Below are 11,193 nucleotides of genomic sequence, written 5' to 3'. Positions count from 1 at the left end.
TCGTTCATTTTATCGCTTAGAAAAGCAGTAAGGAAGTCATCAACTTACAACTCTGTTCAAGAGCGTTTAGTCTAACGTACTTCTTAGGCATTCTATGTTCGCATGCGTTAGTCATTCCGTAACTTCCTAAAAAGTTCCTTAATCTATCATCATACTTCACATAATCGAGCATGTGTAACTGATAATACTTTAGCATTTGTCTCAAAGACATCCTTATGCTTAACAATTTAAACTTGAAATTCCATGGTTCGTAGGAAAAATGGAATTTACATGCTTTTCCTTGAAAACCCTGAATATTTTCACAATATCTTCAAAAAGAAATCATTTTTTTTTTCAAGTTCTTTCATGAATAACTGAAAATTTTTCTGGTAAAAACTTCTTTCTTACCTCATTGCTGCAGTTGAACGTGACGAGTCGAGGTGTTGGGTCCTTTTAAGCTTTCCATTTTAGTACTATCCTAGTCTAGTACTATCATTCTCGACTAAGGCTTGAAAAGAAGGTTCTTGGGTCCAGAGCGAAAGAACGGTGCTCTGATACCACTCTGTCACGACCACAACTCCCTAGTGCTAGTGAGCGTAGCTATTTCGCGACTAAAAATTCTCAATAATCAAGGGACAACAATAAAAGGATGAAATCACTTAAATCAATAGTATCAAAGGCATATGGGTTCATAGTCAAAACGTGTTCAGAGTATCAAGACTAAGTTCATAGCTTTCTAGCACATAATTCTAGATTTGCAGCGGAAGAGTCCAAGACAAAATAGCACGTATGAAGACATGCTACTTTGGGTTACCTAACTACTTATTTAAAAGCCTTGTCCCAACACCTTCGCCTCCTCGTACACGTTCAACCTGCACATTTGAAAATAACATGCAGGGCTGAGTATTTGATATACTCAGTGGGCACATTGCCAAAAATGGTTTTATCTTTAATTGTCAATGCCAGAGTTGAGTGATCACGGGGTTTTACTTAAAAAGACCCGAGTCACTAAAATACTTTTCCTTTAGTAAAGATTTGATTGCGCAATCACATAACATAGATATACCATATCTGAACCTTGTGTGAACCGGGAATGTGGCCACATTCCACGACGGTCACTGGACCGGCCAACCCCTTTTGTTAGCTCACGGTCCCCTCATGTGTACACTAGTCCGAGTAGGGTTTGCGGCCCTACTGGGACCCGAATTCGATTTAACTTGAATTGGCATAGCCAAGCAGATAGGTAATCATAAAACAAAACATGGCATGACAATATACTTGAGCAAAGAATCACATTTTCATACTGAAATCACGTTTGAAAGAATGCCCACCTCAAAAGCTAAAGCTCTTTCCGTAATTTCCTTAACTTGGCCTTAGATGACGTTCGTAGACGCCCCTTTAGGAAAATAGCATAATATTTAATTAGACTTTGATAAATCAAATAAGCTTAAACGTGGATGCATCCTAAGTGCGTGATCATTTTATTCCTTTTCCTTAATTCATAAAAAGAGTCCCTGAGTACTAAAATAGACTCGAGGTCTTTTCATCATTTCGCACCATAAATTACTCGAGCGCTAATACTAAAGTCTGGGAATTAAATTTATCATCGTGAAAAAAAATTAGCGGACCATTACTTAACCTCAATTATTTGATTTAGCAACATAGGTGGGCTCATGATTTAATTAGGCTAGAGCAAACTCCCATTTTATTTTAATTATTAGCCCAACTCTTTAGATTATTTAAAGAATTGGTCCATTAATTAACAAAACCTTAGCCCATGCATTTAATTTATAGAGGCCCAAAAGAAGAAAAGGAGAGGCCCAAATGAAAGAGGCCCAATTTCTTCCTCCCTCAAAACTATCGGCCTCTCTCTCTCAAAACACAAAATCCCCAAAATCAAAATCAAAAACCCCAATTCCTAATCCTTGCTTTGGAGAGGAACGACGGCGCATCTCCCCCCCCTTCGTCGCCGGCTCCAGCTCTGGATCGACGGCGCGCCTGTGTCGCCGTTATCGCGCGGCGAGCTCCGCCGTCGCCGCTGCTCCAACTCTCTCTCTCCTTCTTCCCTTCTAATCTCTCCCTCCTTCGGCTGCTACGCCGCGCCTCTGAAATTCCCCTCTCCGCTCATCCTTTGCTCGTTCTCGGCGATTCAGCGCCGTCGCCGACGTCTCCGGCTGAGGTAGACGCGGCTTGGCCCGCCTTGAAGACCAGCCCGCCGTCGCCTCATCTTTATTAGCGGAGTCGCCGACAGGAAGGAGGCATCGCCTCTCTTTCTCCCTGCCTCCGGCGTTCTCCTGGCTCCCTCCGGCGAATTCTCTACCGCCGTCATCGCAGCTCGCCGTCCGGCAGCTCTCCCATCACTCCTTGCTCCAAAGCTAAGTTTTTTTCCTCTCATTTATTTCCTTGTAACAATACTATGTTTCAAAGATGAAGTCTTAGTGTATCTTACTGTGTGATGTTGAAACCATCTTGGGTAGTAATTTAATTGGGGAAAACTTTGATATCAAAACTTGTACATGAGGCCTACTGTGTTGGTTTGTATTCTTACTCAAAGTATGGGTTCTATCAGTCGATATTGCTAAGTTCACATTGGATTTTTGAGCACCTATAGTTCTAAGTTCTTGATTATCTATGATTGGCTATCATGATGCATTGGTGAGGGTGGGCTATGGAATACCTCTCCTTTGCGATTCTCGTTTTACGGCTGCTTCTCCGTGTTGCCGCTGCCCCTCCTCGCCTTCTTGCTCCTCCCGATTCCTTGCTGCACTCCTTGATTGTGAGTGAATTTGTGGTTTCTGGGGAGGGAGTCAGGGGCGGTTTATGGTGGTTTATATAGGCGAAGTGTGGTGTACTCGTGAGGCCTTAAATGGCTGTCAAAGCTCTTTGTTTTCATGCTGCAGATGGCACCTTTAGTTTACTTCCTTTGTCTCTTTCTTGAAACATAAGTACTACCTTCATTAGGTTACTTTGTTTGATGTGCAGGGGAAGCAGGTGGCTGTTCGGTTTGGGCTGATTTGGCGCAGCTGGAGGGACACGTTTTGGGCTAGCTGATCAGCAAGGTATCGGTCAAAGGGTAGGTTGCCACTCCAAAAGAGGCAAGTCTCAAATTCTTGGCAGCAATGAGAGGTAAATTCTAAATGTTTTATCTCAGTTGTCCCTTCTTTCATTTATTACTTAGTACACAGGTTTGCAGCCTTGTACTCCTAAGTTTTAAGAATTTTTGTTTTTCACATACAGCTCTCGGTTTGGTGCATTGGCTGTGTAGGAGTGTACCTCCCATTTTGGGATCATTTAGACCTCCTTTGGTAAAGAAAGGATGCCTCCTTCCTTGTTTGGTTTGATGTTGGGAAAAGTAATCTAAAATATTTATTAGTTTTGTAGGTTCTTGCAGGTTTAATGGCAGATAAAGGAAAAGGGTTTTTTTTTTAAAAAAATTGGGGATGTGGCCTGGGATCGAGACGAGGCAGTCGGGCTGGCTGCACGGGCCTTCGGGCTGCCCTCTAAGTCTTTGGGCCGAAAGAAATCTCGTGTTCGAGAGTCGAGGCCCAACTCTTTGTATATTTGTATTCTTAAATTCTTTTTTTTTTTGTCAACACATGTGTAAATCATTTTTATTTCTTGACGTTTATTGTATTTCACACGTATATACGAAAATCTGTTTTAGTTTGATCGACACTCTTCAAATTAGCAACCAAGCAAGACCATCGACTAATATTTCTGATTTGAAAACAACAAACATTTCTCTAGGTTGACATTAGTCTTAAAGAAAAGGTAACAAAGAGCGGGTATTACAGCCGGGGATGCAGCCGGGGATCCGGGGGGGGGGGGGAGGGGAGACTAACGCCCCAATCTTGACTTTTTGACTGCTTATTCCCACACATCGACCTCAGCGGAGACGCAATACACTGGGGTTGAAACTTTCTCCTTCGAGGAGTTGGGGATAGACGTGGAGGACTCTTCCATTCAAACAGGGGGAGTAGGTCGGGGTCGGAGCGTACCGAAGAAACAGAAGAAGGGCAAGGGCAAAGGGGTGGTCGGCGAGTCGTCGTAGCTGGATGATGACGGCAGTTCGGGTAAGGTATGGAGGAAGTGGACAGATGAGGAGAACGTCACCCTGTCCAAGGCTTGGGTGAGTATTTGCGATGATCCCCTCCAGTTGAACAATCAGAGGATCATCAACTTGTGGGCTAAAATAGCAGCAACCTACAAGAGATTTTTCCAGACGGGAAACCACACAACAGGGAGGAGTGCCGGAAGCAGTGGGACCGAATGAGGGCTGCAGTCTCCCGATTTGCGGGCTTGTATGCCAACCACCTCCGCATGAAGACCAGTGGCCAAACTGACGACGATGTGAGGAGGATGGCGTAGGCCTCCTTGCCCTTGAAGGGGGTTTATAAGGAGTTCACCTTCTGGAACTGCTATGAGGTGTTGATAGATTCTGAGAAGTTTCAGGCGAGTGTCGATGCTGGCTGGCCAAAGAAGCAGCGACTGAACCTCGCCGGTGATTACAACAGTAGCGGTGGTTCCCACGAGCTCCCCGACGATGCTCAGGAGTTCCCGTCCCCTCCAACGTTTACTTGCCGCACTTGCCCAGTTGGTCAAAAGAGGGCGCTACGGGGAGCTAGGAGTTCCGCCCACGGGTCTCAGGAGGTCCAGTCGGCATCCCTCTACTGGCCAGTCGTCAGCCGAGCTCTCCCACCTCGCGCGTCAACAAACGCAGGTGAACATGTGGAAAATCATAGGTGAATGGCGGGTGGCAACTGACCCTGTGGAGAAGGGGTTTCTTCATGATCTCCTTCAGAGTATACGGGATGGTTGCCGCACGTAGGGAGGCGGGAGACGCCGAGGACTCAGATGCAGCAGATTTTGGGTTCCCGGGTAGCGGCGACGGTAGCGACGAGGAGTGAGGCGAGGCGCGTGTGTGGAGGCAGGAGGGGTTTTTTTTTTTTTTAATTATGTAATTTTTTTTAATGTACTTTTTTTAAATTTAAATAATATTATTGCATTTTCTCGTATCCGTGTCGTAAATTTAATTCTGTATTTTGCGTAATTGTAATTTATTTTTTTATTTTTTTATAATTTTGCTAGCCTATGGCTAGGCTATTGCTTGCTCGGTTTCTGGCCTGATGATGTGATAGGCAGTTTCTAGTCCTATGGCTGACTTATTTTTTGGCTAGGCTATTGCTGGCCCATGACTAACTTATTTTTTTTTTCTATTGCATTTTAAGTTTTGTAGTTCTGTTAGTCTAAGAGCCCAATATAAATAAGCCCACATCAAATGAATGTAATCATCTTCTCCACTCGTTGACAGAAAGCATGGCTGCCCGCCGCTTGGGACGTTTTGCCACCTCCGCCACGCGCTGCCTTCCTCTCTGCAATTCCGTTCGATCTACCAATTCTTTTTCAGGGCACAGCTTCTAATTATAAAAAAATTATATATAATCCAACTGTCAATTGCTTGCCTTTTTCTTCTTTGAACTGTGAATTGTTTGTGTTTTTTGACAGGAACGCGGAAACTACGAGTGCCAGGGGAAACAAGCTATACACACCCTTTGCAAATCCAACAAATCAATCCACAGGTATTTTGCAAACTCAATTCTCTGTTTTTATTATGCTATAATTACATTTTCACATCTATTCTTAACATGTAAAAATGGAATGATAAAAAAGATACAAACTTTAGCAAACTTTAACGAAGTATGTGCATTAGCTATATCACCTCATTTTAATTATCTTATTTTTTTAGGGATAGCTTCCTGCGTATCCGAGACTAATTGTCAATCATTCTCTCCATTCTCACAACTTTGGAAGGCAAACAAGCCTCACATATACTATGTTTATTGTCGCGATAAAGTTCTTGGTTCTTACTTTGCTGCATATTCCCTTGAAGAGGATTGCACCATCAACACCATGCCACCCAAATATTACAAATGTCTCCCCTCTTTTCTGGTGAATGATTATGGCTTCACTGGGGCTAGTTCGAATGGTCTATTTCTTTTTCATAGTATTAAGTTGGGTTATGTTCTTTGGAACCCAACAATGAGTGAGTATAACTAGGGGTGGGTCGATATGATATATCGTATCGAAAATGTTGTATCGTGTATCGAAAATATCGATATGAAAGAATTTCATATCGTTATCGTATCGAAAGTTTCGATATATCGAACTTCGATATATCGAACTTTCGATATAAAAAAATTTCATATCGTTATCGTATCGATATTTCGATATACCGTATCGAAATTCGATATATCGTTAAATATCGATATATATCGAAAATTTCGTTAAATATCGATATATATCGAAAATATCGATATATCAAAAATTTTCGACATATATCGTATTTTCGATATAAAACGATATATCGCGATATAAGGAAATTCATATTGTTATCGTATCGAAAGTTTTCGATACGATATCGTATCGTATCGAAAATTACGATATATCGAAAATTCGATAATTTTTCGATATTTTTCAATACGATACGAGCGATATATCATTTTTTCGGTATTTTTCTCCAGCCCTAAGTATAAGATCGGTTGAAAAGTAAAATGCGGAAAATAAAACTAAAGAACTCTTGAAGACTACATTTTGATAGATTTGAATTGTTATTTGAGATACATACTACATAGATATTTATAGGACCTAGATATAAATATACCTAGGAACTATACTTATTGGAACTTCACAATATAAATGTTGTTCTCTTCCCAACAAGTTGGGCTCCAAACATTCTCTTTCCAACATACATGGGACACATCAATTTATTTTTCCAACACCCCCCCTCAAGTTAAGTATCGAGTTTTTTCGACACTTAACTTGCACGATCTTCACTTTGACATATAGTTTATACTCGTATTCAGGAGTTCTTCACTTTTCATTGACAGTTTATGCTCGTATCATAGAGCTTCTTTAATTCATCATTGATAATTTATACTCGTATCAAAGAGTTATTTTTTTTCATTGAAAGTTTAAACTCTTTTCAAGGAGCTTCTTCATTTTTCTTCATTGAAAGTTTAGGCTCTTATGAAGGACCTCTTCATCATTGAGAGTTTGGACTCATTTCAAGGAACTTCTTCATTTTTTTTTTTGACAGTTTTAACTCGTGTCATAGAGTTATTCAATTTTTGGTTGGAAGTTTCAACTCATGTCAAGGAGCCTTCTTAGACATTTTTAGCTCGTATCCAGGAGCATCTTAGATAGTTTTAACTCGTATCTAGGAGCGTTCTTAGACAATTTTTGCTCATATCTAGGAGCCATCTTCGGCAGTTTTAGCTTGTGCCATTAGGAGCCATCTTCGACAGTTTTAGCTCATGCCATTAGGAGCCATCTTCAATTTTTCAAACAGTTTTGACTCTTGTCGAGGAGTTTATTCATATGCATTATGCAAAAGACATCGTCTTGATGCAATTCTTCAAATTTGAGCTTAGCTGAAAGCCCAACTCACACTTCTTGGAGGCTGCATTTATTATATAGAACAAATCTTGTGGGCAATATGATTGAGCCATTTTTTAACGTTGGGCCCAAGATATGGAGGATGACCCATGATTCTTCTTTCCATCTTTTATCCTATTTTGGAAACCCTAGACTGAGAAGGCTTAACTCCTGCACAACCTGTCCTCCGGCGACCTCTGCTCTTCCAATGGTGAGACCTCTCCAATCAACCTTTCACTTTGGTTTCATCATGGCGGCCTCCTTCGGTGAGTCGCAGCCAAACTTCGCGGCTCCTTACAGCCAGCGATATCTTCTCGGTGACTGCTTCCTTTGTCGCATCTTCCCTAACACAGGCCTTCAGCTCTGCAGGGTGCAACTTTCTCGACTGCATATGCTTGATCAGTGCCTTGCCCTTCTCGGCGGCCCATTTTCTACGGGCTGCTTTCGCTGCTCTCTTCTCAGCATTCATCCAGGCACCATTACGCCTATCCCTCGTTATTCACTCACCTTCTCCGGCGGTGGGTTAAATCATCCGACAATGGTAGTGTTCTCCTTCTCTTTCGGATGATTCACTGACTAAAGACTTCATTTTGGATCTGCTCTTGTGTTGTACACTTGCACTTCCGACATCAAAGACTGCTTTTTCTCGGCTCCCTTTCTGGAAGTCTCGACTTCTCCTTCCTCATCACGGCTGGCCATCTTTTCTCCATCACCTGCACAACATCATTTGTAACTCCGGTCACCTGCTTCTGTGGTATTGTGCTCCCCTATTCCGGGCAGCCTCTTCCTCTCGGCTACTAGATTGGCTGCCCGTCATCCCTTCACAAATTGTGTCACCATTAGCCGGCGGTGAAACTTCTCCAACCACTCTTTCACTTCGCTTTCTCCTCTTGCCGTCATCACGACAGATTTCCTCGCCGATTCAAGCCTCGACTCTTTCGTCAATCGTGCACCGCGCCTCCTTCGTAGCTGCTTTCTTTTCTGGTTAACTGGCTGCACACACCACTATGGCTGGTAGAAGTGGAGACGAATCTTCCGGTAGTGTACTTCCTCTCCCCCTCTACCGGATAAATCTTCTGCTTTGACTCATTTCCTGAATCTTCTCTTCTTGGTGACAATCTGTTCATCGGCGCCAATCACTTTTAGTTTGCACCTCCATTTGGAAACACTTTTCCGACACCCAAGTTTACAGCCTAGTTGAAGGTGTAAACTTCAGTCATGTCTCCTTTCCGTCGAGATGCCTCCTTCTGGTTTCTCCGGATGCGGTAGTCCTCTCCCCCTCGGCCGGACAAACCGAGGATTACTCCTCTGTTTTCTTCTCTTGACTGCGGTTGTGCGCGTAGCTGCTTTCAGGGACTTCATCTCCTCTTTTTCCCAATTCGCCAGAACAAGGGCCTTGTGAGGTAATTGCCTCTGATTTTCCCACTGCTTTTTCGCGGTGACACAACTCCATCGTTCGCGTTGTTCGCTTCGATCATCTAGCGCCACAGCTCTTTCACTCAGCGGGCAAATGCCGCTGCTGCCAGCACTGTTCAGCCACCAACCTTGCTTCTCGCCGCTGCCATCTCCACCACGGTTGGTCATTAGTAGAGCAACAGCTTCATCCATCGGGTCTTTTTATGCCGTCACTTTGCTGGTGAAGAACTTCCCGTCGGGCATAGTTCCAGCCCTCAACTTCCGAAAGATCATTCTAGAGAGCTCTAACCTTAGTGAGATTCACCAACTTGGATCTATACTCACAAATTCCTCCAACACTTTCCCAACAAAGTTGGTTGCCTCCTTCCTTTTTTTCTCGAGGGGGTTTTCATTTTTTTTTTTTTTTTTATAGACACAGATCGATCCATGTAAGGATCAAACCTGCTCTGATACCATGTTGAAAAGTAAAATGCGGAAAATAAAACTAAAGAACTCTTGAAGACTACATTTTGATAGATTTGAATTGTTCTTTGAGATACATACTACATAGATATTTATAGGACCTAGATATAAATATACCCTAGGAACTATACTTATTGGAACTCCACAATATAAATGTTATTCTCTTCCCAACAAGTTGGGACTCCAAACATTCTCTTCCCAACATACATGGGACACATCAATTTATTTTTCCAACAAGATCCTCCCAAAGCCCCTTGTGGGACTCCTTCCTCGTCTTTATACAATGCTGCTGCATTCTGGAATGTGGTATGACCACAAATGTGATGATTATAAAGTGATGCATATTGCACGCTCCTATTTATTAGACGAAACAGAGTTGTATGGATACAGTGGCGTGAGTTATCACATTGAATTATATTCACTCAAAACTAATTCCTGGAAGAGAATAATACCATCCAAAAAGTTACCTACTATTTTTGAAGTTAGTCGTGCTTGCGTATCTCATGTTTTTTACTGTGGAACATCTCGAGGTATCCTTTCTTTCGACTTTTCAACTGAAACCTTATCCACATTCCCATATCCTAAAGGTGGACGCCACTAGGATTTTGATCTTCTAGAGTATAAAGGCTCGTTAAGTGCTCTTGAGTACTTCTATAAGAAACCTGTAGGCTTTACTAATCCTTTTACTTATCATCCTTATAAATATCATCTTTGGGCAGCCATTATTTTTTTCCAGTTGATGGTAAGTTATTGTACTTTGCATGCAAGCTTGACTGATGACATAATGGTGTTTGATCGTGCCACTGGTGAGTTGAAGAATCATGGTGGCAATAAATATGCAATTTATCCAAAGCTCATTCCTTTTGTTGAGAGCTTTGTTCAACTCAATGGAATTACACATGTTGAGGAGGTAATATTCATTTTCATTCTCAGTTACTGCTGCTTATTTATGGATCTAGATGAGTAATATATTTATGTTGTTGATATAATTTGTCAAATTTTATTCTATATGGATATGGATGAGTAATGTATTCATGTTGAATAGTTCAACTTGATCGAAGACGAAGACGAAGACGAAGACTGAAGCATGGGGACAAGGCATTCTAACATAGCTTGTTATCAATATTGGGCAATATGAGCGAGGATTTGTATGTTGGATAAATAAAGTAGATATTTGAAGTTTCCGTTTGATACATTGGTTTAAATTGTAATCGGACCAAAGTTCATGAAGCCGATATAGGTTGGTTGTTTGATTTACCCCGCACCTTTAAAAGTTTATTATTTACATAATCTGATATTCACATCGTCTTAATCTAATTCATGAAATTGATGTTGAAAGATCAAATGTTTTGGGCACGTGAATTAGGAAATTGATGTTTAAAGATTAAATGAAGAGAGAAAAAAATATTCCCTTTATTTAAAATTTTTATTTTTAGGAAACGGAGGAAGTAAGTAAGAAAAATAAATTAAAAGAAAGTCTAACTACATAAATATAATAAAGCCCAATGATTTACTACTCCCTCCATCTCACAAAAGATGTCATATTTGTGGGACGACACGAGATTTTAGGAGGTTTTGTTTTGTGTGTTAAATGGAGAGAGAAAATATAATTTTTATATTTATATGAAAGAGAACTTTTTCCAAAAAGAGAAATGTGACATCTTTTATAGGACAAACTAAAAAGAAAAATGTGACATCTTTTGTGGGACATGGAGAGTACTATAAAGCAAATAATAATTTGTCTTTAATGAGTATTTTGTTTACAATCTCTTTGGCAACTAAAGCAAAGTAAAGTCCAATTACATAAAGGGTAAATTGCTTCAAAGGTAACTTTGCCAAAAGTTTGATTTTTCCCATCAACTTTAAAAATTGCATGAAAAATCATGAACTTTACATTCGGTT

At 41.2% G+C, this 11,193-nt stretch overlaps 2 long non-coding RNA genes across 2 annotated transcripts; both read left to right on the top strand.

Annotated features, from left to right (window-relative positions):
* Positions 1-1,850: 1,850 nt before the first annotated feature.
* Positions 1,851-3,642, top strand: LOC148930361 (uncharacterized). Its single transcript, XR_016136792.1, has 3 exons — positions 1,851-3,105; positions 3,217-3,284; positions 3,361-3,642. It is a non-coding gene; the product is annotated as an uncharacterized LOC148930361 (long non-coding RNA).
* Positions 3,643-5,293: 1,651 nt separating this feature from the next.
* Positions 5,294-10,537, top strand: LOC125208918 (uncharacterized). The gene is made up of 3 exons (XR_016136869.1): positions 5,294-5,558; positions 10,060-10,201; positions 10,337-10,537. It is a non-coding gene; the product is annotated as an uncharacterized LOC125208918 (long non-coding RNA).
* Positions 10,538-11,193: the final 656 nt, after the last annotated feature.

This window comes from Salvia hispanica, chromosome 3 (assembly GCF_029641045.1).
Source record: "Salvia hispanica isolate PSC_SH4W2 chromosome 3, Shi_PSC_v1, whole genome shotgun sequence".
NCBI lineage: Eukaryota > Viridiplantae > Streptophyta > Magnoliopsida > Lamiales > Lamiaceae > Salvia > Salvia hispanica.
Note: the sequence above shows the minus strand (reverse complement) of the source record. Positions and strands in the feature narration are given on the sequence as shown.